The sequence below is a fragment of the Odocoileus virginianus genome, chromosome 28, assembly GCF_023699985.2.
Source record: "Odocoileus virginianus isolate 20LAN1187 ecotype Illinois chromosome 28, Ovbor_1.2, whole genome shotgun sequence".
In the NCBI taxonomy this organism is placed as follows: domain Eukaryota; kingdom Metazoa; phylum Chordata; class Mammalia; order Artiodactyla; family Cervidae; genus Odocoileus; species Odocoileus virginianus.
Genome location: NC_069701.1, coordinates 33,300,289 through 33,312,332, shown reverse-complemented (window position 1 = coordinate 33,312,332; position 12,044 = coordinate 33,300,289). Strand labels below are relative to the sequence as shown.

At 45.2% G+C, this 12,044-nt stretch overlaps 1 pseudogene; it reads left to right on the top strand.

The window, feature by feature from the left end:
• The first annotated feature begins 3,574 nt into the window (after positions 1-3,574).
• On the top strand, positions 3,575-10,848 carry LOC139031833 (pregnancy-associated glycoprotein 1-like; annotated as a pseudogene).
• Positions 10,849-12,044: the final 1,196 nt, after the last annotated feature.

Here is a 12,044-nt window from a genome sequence, read left to right as displayed (position 1 = left end):
CTGTCTTAGTCCCACAGGTTGTCATAGACTGGAGACTATGCAACATCAAGGTGGTGGACAGTTGAGTTCCCAGTGAAGACATTCTTGACTTGCATCAGGTCTTTCTCTTCTTGCTATGTTCACACATGTGGTGGGGGAAGGGAAGGAAGAAGAGGGAGAATAAGAAAGAAAAAGAGGGAGAGGTTAATCCCATCATGATGGACCACCATCAAAACCCCATGTCAAATTGCATACCTCCCAAAAGCCCTGATTCCTACCACCATCACACTGGGAGTCAAGGGTTGACACAATTCAATCCATAGCAGCTATGAAGATCTGTTTTTAAATCAAGACAGACTCTCATTTAATTTTCTTTTTACTCTTCATTCATTTTTCCTGAAGTATTTTAGGGACAAGATGAACATTTCACAAAATATACATAATGAGTATTTGGGGTAAAATGATAGGATGTGAAAAAAATGCTCTTCTGTTCCCCATCAAATTAACATCTAATATCCAGTCATGTTCAAATTTCCTTGATTCTCAAAAAGCAGATGTGTTTTCACAGTTTATTGAAAGAATGTAATCATATGTTGCACTTGGTTGTTCTCCTTAGGAGTAAATAACTGTTCCTCTCCCAATTTTAATGCCATTTATATGTTCAGAAACTTGGAGAAAGCAGGGTGGTTTGTCTTACAGAATGTCCCACTATTGGGTTTAGAGCAGGAGTCCACAATACCAGCACAGTGGGCCAGGACAAGTACCAGTTCTTGGTCTATTAGGAACCAGACCTCCACAGCAGGAGGTGAGCTGCAGGCCAGTGAGTGAGGCTTCATTTATGTTGTAGCTGTTTCCCATCACACTCTCATGACCCCCAGAAGGGACAGTCTAGCTTGTTTTCCTGGAACTGTTTGTAGTTACATAATATATGCTTAGTAGAAGCAAAAATAGCATACATATTGATGATTATTTCCTTTGTCAGTGCTTAGAATGGTGAGTTGGTGCCCTAGCAGTCTATCACAGTGACAAACTGGATGTTGCCTATTAACATTTGGACACATTTGGCCAGCTTAAAATTAAATATTAAAAAGCTAAGATAATGGGATCCAGCCCATCCTTCATGTCAAATAGAAGGAGAAAAGGTGGAAGCAGTGACAAATTTCATCATCTTAGGCTCTAAATTCTCTGTGGATGATGACTGCAGCCATGAAATCAGAAGTTTGCTTCTTGGCAGGAAAGCTATGACAAACATAAACAGTGTGTTGAGAAGCAGGAACATCATTCTGCCCAAGAAACTGGTAGTTTTTGGCCTTTTCATTTGGATTTCTAAACTTTTTGTTCAGTACCCATTGGTCTTTGAAGTCCCTCAGGTTTCTGGTCCTTCAAGATTCCCAAGATTATTTTGTGCATTTCTTGACCCAGTCCTGAAATCAGCCATCTCTTTAAGAATCCATCTGATGGGAAATGTATTTAGAAGCTACATGTTAGACCTCAGAACACTCACTGTTATCAAGTTGTCATTGCTTTTAAGCTTTACAGTGGTCAGAGTAGGAAAAACACATTTTCCCTAAAAAATAAAATAGAAAGGAATATAATTAATTGGTGCAAACTTATGCTTTCAGTTCAAGATTTAAGACAGCAGGGTTTTAATTAAACTTCTTTATGTTATGTGTGAACCTCTTTTTCTAGCCACTGAAAGGCTTACATCAGAACATTAGTTCTAATTATTGACTTCCTTTTACATATTAACATACATATGATTCTGTCACAATAACAGAAGTGATATCAGGAACAATAAGCTGTTGAATATAGTTTCAGATTTCTTTCCTGTTTTTCTTTTGGTTTTCTTTTTTTTTTTTTTTTTTTTTTGCATGGGCAGTATTTTTGTTTTTCCTTAGAAGATATTCCACTCTGAATGTAGTCATAAGCCTGAATTTTAAAGCCACTTAAGTAATGTGTTGTTATATGCAGCTAGTCACCAACTTGATGCAATTAGATTTATTAGTCTTTGTTCTCAATTAGTTCAGTTCAGTTCAGTTGTTCAGTCATGTCCGTCTCTGCAACACCATGGACTGCAGTATGTCAGGCCTCCCTATCCATCACCAACTCTCAGAGCTTGTTCAAGCTCATGTTCATCGAGTTGGTGATGCCATCCAACCATCTCATCCTCTGTCTTCCCCTTCTCCTCCTGCCTTCAATCTTTCCTAACATCAGGGTCTTTTCCAATGAGTCAGTTCTTCCCATCAGGTGGGCAAATAATTGGAGCTTCAGCTTTAGCATCAGTCTTTCCAGTGGATATTCAGAACTGATTTTTCATAGGATGGACTGGTTTGATCTCCTTGCCATCCAAGGGACTCTCGAGGGTCTTCTCCAACACCATAGTTCAAAGGGCATATATGTGTGTCATTTGTCAGTGACGTCATATTCCCCTTTGGGGATTTAACCACCAAAACTGAATTTTAACAATATGCAGAGGATTAAGACACAGTGCCCCATCTATACACATGTGGCAACCAGGAGAGGCCCCTGTTGTATTCAAGGGACAGGCCTGGATAGATCTCATGCAGGAATAGGCCCTGGGAGTCCTAGATGAGTCATTAAACACCATTGTCTTTACTTTGCCACAGTTGTTCTGTCTTCTTTGAGTGGCAAGACATTTCATAATTATGTTTTTGCATGTTTGCTTTGGCAGACAAAATTTTTCATGGTATAGACCCTATGGGGAAATTATATCAGAAATATATCCATTTATGTTCAGCAGTTAAATCCATTGGTTTGTATGTCCCTGATGATCTTTCTTTATAAATAGAAAGGAAATAAACATGTTTAGTATGCATTCAGTCTCTTTGTAAATCAACCAACTTGAACTAAATTCCTCTCTGTTCCCACTGCACTCCCATCTCTAGGCCAGATATAAAAACCTGCAGACACTGAAGGCTAATTCCAGCACATCGTTGTGGAGATTGTGTTCCCACAGTTTTTTGGGGGGAAAAATTAGTTTCTAATATTAAAATCAGTAGATTGTACATAAATATCCAAACTCCTGACTTCTCTCCAACTGGCCTGCTTTCCAGCATGTTTGAAGTGGAGGAAAGGCTGCTCCCAGTGGTCAGGCCTGTGCTGCCCAGGGTCCAGCATGGCCACCTAGTCCTACTATCATTTCTCTTGCCTCCTGGGGCCATGAGTTTGTGAGAACTAGACTGCTAGTTTGCCGAAGATAAAGACTACTTCTGTCTTGATCAACTTTGACTTTGAAGCCTTTAACCCAGAACCCAGAACACACTTCTTCCTTGTACATTTGTTGAATGATATAAAATATCTTGTGGATGCATATGACATTTCTTCCAATACCGAAACCATGCAATTGAAATACAGCTCTGCCCTAAATCTTTGATGCAGACTGGCATCATAGGTGCCCCTGATCTCTGCCATTAGACCCACTACCTAAGGCCAGTTGTATGTCCCTGGGCTGTCCCTGAAGTCTTCACTTTGCATTTGACAACTTATCCACCTAGCAGTTTCTTCTCCAACGAAGACAGTAATGCATGTCTCAGGAAGTGGCAAGGAAGATGACATGAAACCAAGAATGTCGAGCATGGCCCCTAGTATCCATTTTCATGATGTTCTTAGCAGTTTTTTCTCCAAGTAGGCAAGGTTCTCCATCTTCTTAGATGTCCATGCAGATCAGTTTGATTTTCCAGCCAAGCTTCAAGGAAGAGATTACAGTTCAATTCTCTGTATTCTGAGAAGCTTCAAAGTCCACTCGCCAAGGACACTGATGAAGGTAGAGATTTTATCGAGAAGCTTTGTGTTTTTTTCAGATCTATCAGTGGCCTACAGGGGAAAACTCGGGCATGTCAGAGCGTATACAACTACCAACTCCTGGTCACCACTACATGCTAAGAACCTGAACTTCCCTGAGTACTTGGAGCCAGGAAAGAAGCATGAAGTGTCTGTGTTCTTCGGGCTGGTGGCCTTATCAGAGTGCATGGTCAAGTAAGTATGAGGACTGTAAGCTGCATCATATTGCTTTCTCAGATTTTGGTTTTCATCTGATTTTTCTTCCACCCATCAGGTTTAGAAGGGAATTGAATATTTCCCTGACAGTCTTAAAGTTCAATTCTTACTTATTGATAAGTACCTTGCTTTAGGAACTGTGGGTCCCTAGGGTCTTAGTGTACATTTGCATGGTTGCACAACTCTTGGGGTCCAGTCATCTTATGACCTATTGAAAATGCAACTCCTTACAACTGTTCAGTGCACAGTCTATGCAGATGTAGGTGTGGTCCTGTGGAATAGCACTTTTCTACATTTTATTCAACATGTCCTCTTTGTTCCCTGTCTACTTCAGTGTGTATATGTCTATGTCTGCATCTCTGTATCACTATCATTTACCTCTCCATCTCTTTGGAAGTCTCTGTGAGTGTATTTCTCTCTGTGTTGTTTTCTTTTAATTTTTCATTTGACTCATCCTTCCTTCTTGAGCCTCTGAATTTCCCTTACTTGTTCCCTATCTCCTGGATTCTTCTTTCAACTCTCTCTTCTCTTTCAACTTGGAGAAAGATTGGGATAGCTACTTATACGCTGTTTTATATCTGATAAGTAGTGTGACCCCAGCCAACTCACAAACCTCTTGCATTTCAAATTCCTCCCTTGTAAAAGAGGATAAGAATCCCCCTTTCTACCTCCTTCCCTGAGCTTCTATGTGAAGGATACAGTTGGATGGCAACAGCAATGCCAATGGCTGTCATTGTTGAGACTTCCTATTTATCAGGTAACTTGTATCCATCACTTCTCTTATCCCCAAAATATTCTATTTGGAGTTCTGAATTGTTACATTCCACAATTTTACTGAGGGGAGACTGAGACCCCACGTGGTCATATGGCTTACACAAGATTACAGAACAAAACATATTTTCAAATCTATGTCTTTGCCATGGTATATGTATAACATTCTGATAATAAGGTGACTCATAAAAATGATTGGAAAATGCACAGGGCCATTACAATGAGAGTTATACCTTAACACTGACAGCTAATTGTAGCTTCTTGTTTGTTTTCTTTGTCGCTTTGTTTCTTTGGTTAAAATACCTCTAACCAAAGTGAAGACCATGAGAAAAACCCTCAGTGAAAAACCCATGCTGAACAATTTCCTGAAGGAACATGCTTACAGACTGTACCAGATTTCTTCTCCTGGCTCAAATATAACAATCCACCCCCCACCCAACCCAGGAATGTCATGAATGTGAGTGTTTTAGAAAGATGGTGCTCCCAGTGCCCCCTGGTGCTCTAGCCTAGCACTGGAGCTCATCTGGAGAGACCAGGGGGAATATTGGGGCTGGGGCTTCTGCAGGAGGCAGGGACACTGGGAAACAGGGGCCCCACCCAGAGGAGGAGGCACTCTCATCCTCAACTCTTGGTCTTGGTGACTGAGCCCAGCATTTATCAGATGGCAGGTAAACATCCATTTCTGTGTCAAAGATCTGTCATTAGTTTGAGGGAGATTGTCCCTTCTGAACTAAGTGAGTTACTCAGTTACAGATGAAGAGTGAGCCATCTCTGATCAAAAGGTAGAACCAACTGCAAAGCAATTGTCAGCCCTCAGGCAGAGGAATTCAGTTTCCACAGATGCAAGAACCACAGCAGGAAAAAGATACTAAACCCGTATTCCGTGGAAGGCCATAAGTATCTAACACTGTGGTTACTGTTTTTAGATTAGAAAAAGGCTTATTTTGTCTTCAAGAATGCTCATGCCGGCCTGAGAGATAGGCATATTAGTAAATACATGTCAAATGAAAGGGTCACCTGTGTGGTGTTGATTGGATGTGGTCTGAGTTTAGAGGGAGTGGCTGAGGTTGATCAAGAAGGACCTCCTGGAGAAGGGGGTGCTAAGGCTGGGTTTGAAGAGACTACAGAGCTTCTCAAAAGAAAGAAAAGGACTTCCTTGGGTGTCCAGTGGTACTGGAGGTCCAGTGGTTATGACTCTGGGCTTCCAATGCAGGAGGTACCATTTCAACTCCTGGTCATAGAGTTAATATCCTGCATACCAGGTAGCACAGGAAGAAAATGTCAAATGCAAGCACCTCTGTGATCAAAGGCTGTGAGCTGTGCAGTGGTTGGAAAGTGATCTCAAGAGATATGTGACACCCAGAGGGAGGCATCAGTGTGGGAATAGAGGGTAGCCAGTTCTGCACTAACCCACTCCCTCCTTTTCCTTGTAGTTGTTCTATGTGGGTAACATCACCATTGGAACACCCTCTCAGGAATTCCAGATTATCTTTCACACAGGCTCATCTGAGTTGTGGGTGCCCTCCCTCTTTTGCCCCAATTCAGCTTGTTGTGAGTATGGACACCTGGTTCCTGGGCCATCTTTCCCTTGCCCTGTGGCCCTATTTTCAACCCTTGGCACCTAATGACACTCATCTGTTGTGTCTGCAGCTACACACGTTAGGTTCAGACATTACAAGTCTTCCACATACTGGCCTACCCAAAAGACCTTCAGCATCACCTATGGACCTGGGTTGATGAAGGGATTTCTTGCTTATGTCACCGTTCAGGTAACCTGTAAATAAAAGTTGAGTCAGGACTGGCTGTGGGGTGACCACTGCTTGCAAAACAGATGCAGGACCATCTGGCAGGACCCTTCCTAGCCTAACTCCCATAGATATTGGCCATCTTACCCACAGGATCCTGTCCCTGGGGAGGCAGTGCCTGTGGTGACACATGAGCACACAGATTAGCTAACCCAGAGAGTGGCTTGAGATGGGGACTTGCAGCTTCTCTGCCCATGAGCAGTTCAAGGTTCATTTTGCTGGAAGTGAGAGAAGAGGGGAAAAAAAAACAACACCCACTTTTATATTCACAGACTGTTCCAGGCACTTTCAGGTAATAATTGTTTTAATCCTGCAACAACCCCACATAGCAGGTGGTCTGATTAGCTCATGAGACATATGAGGAAACTGAGGCGCAGACAGCAAGGGCCTTGCTGAGGTCACACATATGGTAAGTGGTGGAGCTGGGCCTGCTCCTCAGGACTGCAGTTGCTGTGGGGTGTTTGGGACAGGATAAAACTGATCTGGGGACCCTCGGGGCAGTCAAGGGCTTCAGGTATCCAGACTGGGAAACTGGAGGCCTGAGAAGTTAGGGGGCCTGATAAATGAGTTCTCACTCTAGGGGGCCTTTGAGAGTCCAACAAAACTTATGGCCTGCCTCCCCCAAAGTACTTGAGTAGTTCCCCTCTCTCTTTCTCTCTCATACACACTCACACAAAGACACACATATCCCCAAAAGTGAATTCCCCAGGCAGTAATTTCATAGATCACTGCAAGCAAGATTGTGTTTTCAGCTTCTGTCTTCCTGGACAGATGCAGAATCCACAGTACCTTACAGAGAATGCAGTCCATTCCTGTCATTAGGTCACAGTGATGCCAAAGAGAAGGCTACCTTGCTCTCGGCTCATTTTGTCCACAAGGGGGCACCGATGGGTCCTGGCCTGACTCGGTTACCACACCTGTACAGAAGCCACGAGGGCAATCTGACTCATTCAGGTGGTGTTTTTCAGAGGGGCAGATATTTAAAATTCACAGCCTCTCACAAATGGAATGCAAATTCCCCTCCCAGCTTTGTCTAACCATCTGAGGTCCACCGAAGACACAGCCCAGCCTCAATTCTTCCCTGAGGATCTAATGGCAGTGCACCCCAGCCCAGTCCTAGCCCCACTTCATGTATCTGTAAGTGGGATCACTCTTCTCTCCCACAGATTGGGGACCTTGTAAGTACTGACCAGCCATTTGGTCTAAGTGTGGCAGAATGTGGGTTTGCGCATGTACCATTTGATGGTGTCTTAGGCTTGAACTACCCCAACATAAACTTCTCTGGAGCCATCCCCATCTTTGACAACCTGAAGAAACAAGGTGCCATTTCTGAGCCTGTTTTTGCCTTCTACTTGAGCTAGTAAGTCTGAGATGGGCAATCCTTTTCTCCAAATGAGCTGTAAGGTGCTTTCAGTTCCATGAAAATTATAGAACACTTGATAAAGAAGTATCCTGAGAGATAATCTAACCCAGGATAACTATGGCCCCATGACCCTACCTGGCTTCACCGCTGGCTTTTATGAATAAAGTTTTATTGGAACACAACCCTGCTCCTGGGCTCAAGACAAGTAACTTGGTTTAGTGGGGTGAGTGAAGAGGAAGGCTAATGGAAGGCAACAGGAAACAAGTTGGAGGAAAAGGCAATAGGATTTGCTTATGAATTTGATAAGGAAGAAAGGAGAAGGATGGTGGGTAGCTTTCCTTCCTCATTAGCATTTCACTGGGAGCCCAGGACCACCTACCCAATTTGCAGGAGCCAGTGAAAAATGAAAGTGTGGGACACAAAACAAAAGTGTGGGACCCCTTGTTCAAGAAATATTAGGCATTTCAAGACAGGGAGAGCAGAGGTGGGGGGCCCTTCTGAGTGTGGGGCCCTTTGGACAGTAGAGGTCCAACTCTGGGTGACCTGAACCCACATTGTTAGCACTCCCAGGCCTTGATTTTCCTGAAAAATGACAGGCTGGACAAGGGGAAAGCCAAAACACCTCAGTACCCTGTCCTTTGAGGGAATCTGAGTACTCAGGTAGCAGTAGGTCCAGGGCCTCTTCAGAAGACATAGTGGGTGGAGCCCAGTCAAGTGATTCACCTTCTAGCCTCCTCTGTGCCACTCATTAGCCAGCAACCGACCTCAGTCTGGTTCTCAATCACTCCTAGACTCGATTTCTGCATCTGTAGATGGGGACCTTATTAGGGCCTTGATGGATAGACAAGCACAGCTCTCAGACAGTGCTGTTTTTACCATCCTCCAAGAATCTCCCCATCTCTTCTCACTACACATGCAGGGGGAAGGTCAGTGTGGTGATATTTGGTGGGGTGTGGGGGACAAATCCTACTACTAGGGAGCGCTCAACTGGATACCATTGATCCAAGCGGATGACCGGCATATAAACATGGACCGGTAAGCCTCTCCCTCCGAGGGTCAGCCCAAGGGATGCTCCACATCTGTACATGGACACAGGCAGACACTCACAAATGCATTCTCAGACAAATAGTCACAGAGACATATACACCACCCACAACAACACAGACAGAAACACAGACACATGGAAACTCACAAGCAGACACATATAAACATACACAGAGACACATATAAACATGCATAGCTAGTCAGAGACACAGAAGCAACACACAGAGACACATACAAACAAACACACAAGCACATAGACACACAAGCAACCCATGGGTTCATAACCACCCCAGGCCTCCTGACCAGGGCTCTACTCTGGGTCCTCACAGGGTCCAGAGAGGTCTGTGAAGCTGGGAGAGCATTGCACCCGCTGCCCTATGAGGCGGGGAGCACGGTCAGAGGACTCTGCAATGTGGTGAACAGGATCAGGGAGGATTTAACCAGCCTGAACAGGGTTATGATATGATGACCAACTGTCCAGGGCTACCTGGGACCAAGCAAGTTCTCAGTACAGATAAATGTCAGTTTAAAAACAGGGAAAGTCCTGAGCAAATGGGGAAAACTGGTCTCCTTATGGAGAAGCTACCCAGCAGTGGAGAGAGGTTGGCTGCAGTCTTAAGACGTGAAAGCAACTAATAAAAAAGACAGCCCACATCCCTGGGCACAGAGTGGGGCAGGGGCTATAACTGAGAGAATCAGAAAAGTGGGATCCAGGAGTAACCTGAGGACAAGAGGCAATAACTGATAGGATTCTGTGTGATACGCTCAGACAAAAGCTGACCTGTCCTTTGGAGTTTCCATGGGCTAGTCATGTATTACCTGGCCAGGGTCTCAGGGTCTGAGCTGGTTGTAGGAGCAGTGATGGGAGACACCCTCTCCCAGAGGAGCCCCTCTCTCCCCCTACTATGAGAATCTGCTGCCCCTGTGAATCTCCATCTTCACTCTGCGGTTGACCCGTTATTTGTTCCCCACCAGATACAGCTCTCTGATCTTTCTCATTCATTATTTTCACGGTCTTCATTCACTCATTCAACACACAAGCATTGTGCATCCACTGTGTGCCAGGCACTTTAGGGAGGCAATAAGAATAAAACTCACCCTCCCATCTAAGAAGGCAGATGTACATAAAATGACTCACCCACATAGTGAATTTTTACTTTGATACATGTTAGACATGAGGAAGGGTCTACAGAGAGTGACCAAGACAGGAGACAGATAAACACCGGGGAAAGACTTCCCTGAAACCATGACAATTAAGCTGGAATCTGGAAGATGAGAAGAAATTTGCTAGTCAAAGGGGATGGGGGTAGTCTAGAAAAGAAGACCAGCTTGTGTCAAGGTACAAAAGATCCTGGTGTATTCAAGTACTGCATTCAAGGATGTCAAGGGAGGTGCCGTGTTGAGAGCAGATGAAGAGAGTCAGGGCAAGAGACAAAGGGCTGTTTAGGAGACAGTCAGGAAGGGGGCAGCTCTGGGGAGACTCAGAGTGACCTTGATGCCCGCTTTGTTCCACTGTCTCTCAGCATCTCCATGAAAAGACAGGTTATTGCTTGTTCTGGTGGCTGCGAGGCTCTTGTGGACACCGGGACATCACTGATCCTTGGCCCAAGAAGACTGGTCAATAACATCCAAAAGATCATAGGCGCCACGCCACGGGGTTCTGAGGTGAAAGGTCATGCCCCAGGGTCACTCCCAGTCTCCACACACAACAAGGATCTCCAGGGCCAACCTCTCTCCCTCTCTCTCTAACAGCACTATGTTTCATGTTCTGCGGTCAATACCCTGCCCTCTATTGACTTCACCATCAACGGCATCAACTACCCAGTGCCAGCTCAAGCCTACATCCTCAAGGTGAGGGGAGAACCCTGAGGGTTGGTTCTCAAATAGGAACTTGCAGGAACACTGGGCTGCTGCTGGGAGGAGAGTGCTCTCTGCAGGCCATGTCACATCATTGCAGATGCTACTGAGCCTCTGAGCCCCTGTGCCTGGGCCCGAGCCTGCCATAGGACCAACCACGTAAGAGTAAGTGTCCGTCTCGGACACTGGTCATCCTGAAATAAATGTGTAGATGCCATGCCATGCTGGCATGGTGGGAGTCACAAGGAGAGGGGAACACTAAGGTCCTCAGTCCTCAAAGAGCTTCAGTTCAATCTGAACCCTCAGATGCATGAACATGGAAAGTTAGCTCTAGTAATCCCTGAAATAGGCCATGTGACAAGGAGAATGGCTGGGGACAGTCCCAGTGTGCTGTCCCACCATAGGGATTAACAGTCTCCCTTCCCTTATCAAAGTTTTCCTGGTTTGGATGATAAATTACATGGTCAGCCTAGTTCTCGGCTGCTTCTTCCCCTTGCTCTGGCCAGGTGCCCCCTTTGTGAGTTGGGGTACCCAAACCCTCTGTGGGGATGTTGGATGCTAGGTGACTAAAGTGTGCACAGTGACTGCTCAGCCCTGGCACAGGGTAAACGCTTCATGTCAGCTCCATATGGGAGTTCAGAGCTGGCTGATGGTCTAAAGAAGATTTTGAGGAAGAGAAGGAATTTCAGAAATTCTAAAACTGCACACTCATGGAGCCATATGGAGGGTTGCTTGGTTCTAGGCAAAACTGCCCTGGATTCCATGCAAATGGCACCCCAAGGTGCTCTGCACTGGGGCACTGGGGACTTACTAGGGGTGATGAGGGCTACGGACTGACCGGTGGGGATGGGGAACCAGAGTAAGTTATTCAACCAAGCCTGGCTTCACATGCTCTTTGGCCCTGACCCAGCAGCACACATGATTGTCAATTTCCTCCAGAACTACATGACTGAAGCTGGGGAGAGGCAGCCACAAGGATAGCAACTGGCAGATGGTCTAGGCCATGGAAGAGTTTGTGATGACCCACCAACTCCACCACCTCCTCATTCAGAGGAATTCTAAGGGGTAATGAAATAGACTCTCTTTGTCCCATCTCAGATGATCTTATCACTGGGCTTCTCCTCCAGGGGAGTTTGGGAGAGGTACTTCACGCAGAGCTGGTTCCCTCTTGTTCCCACACCCCAGTCACCAGCTCTCTGCCACATATG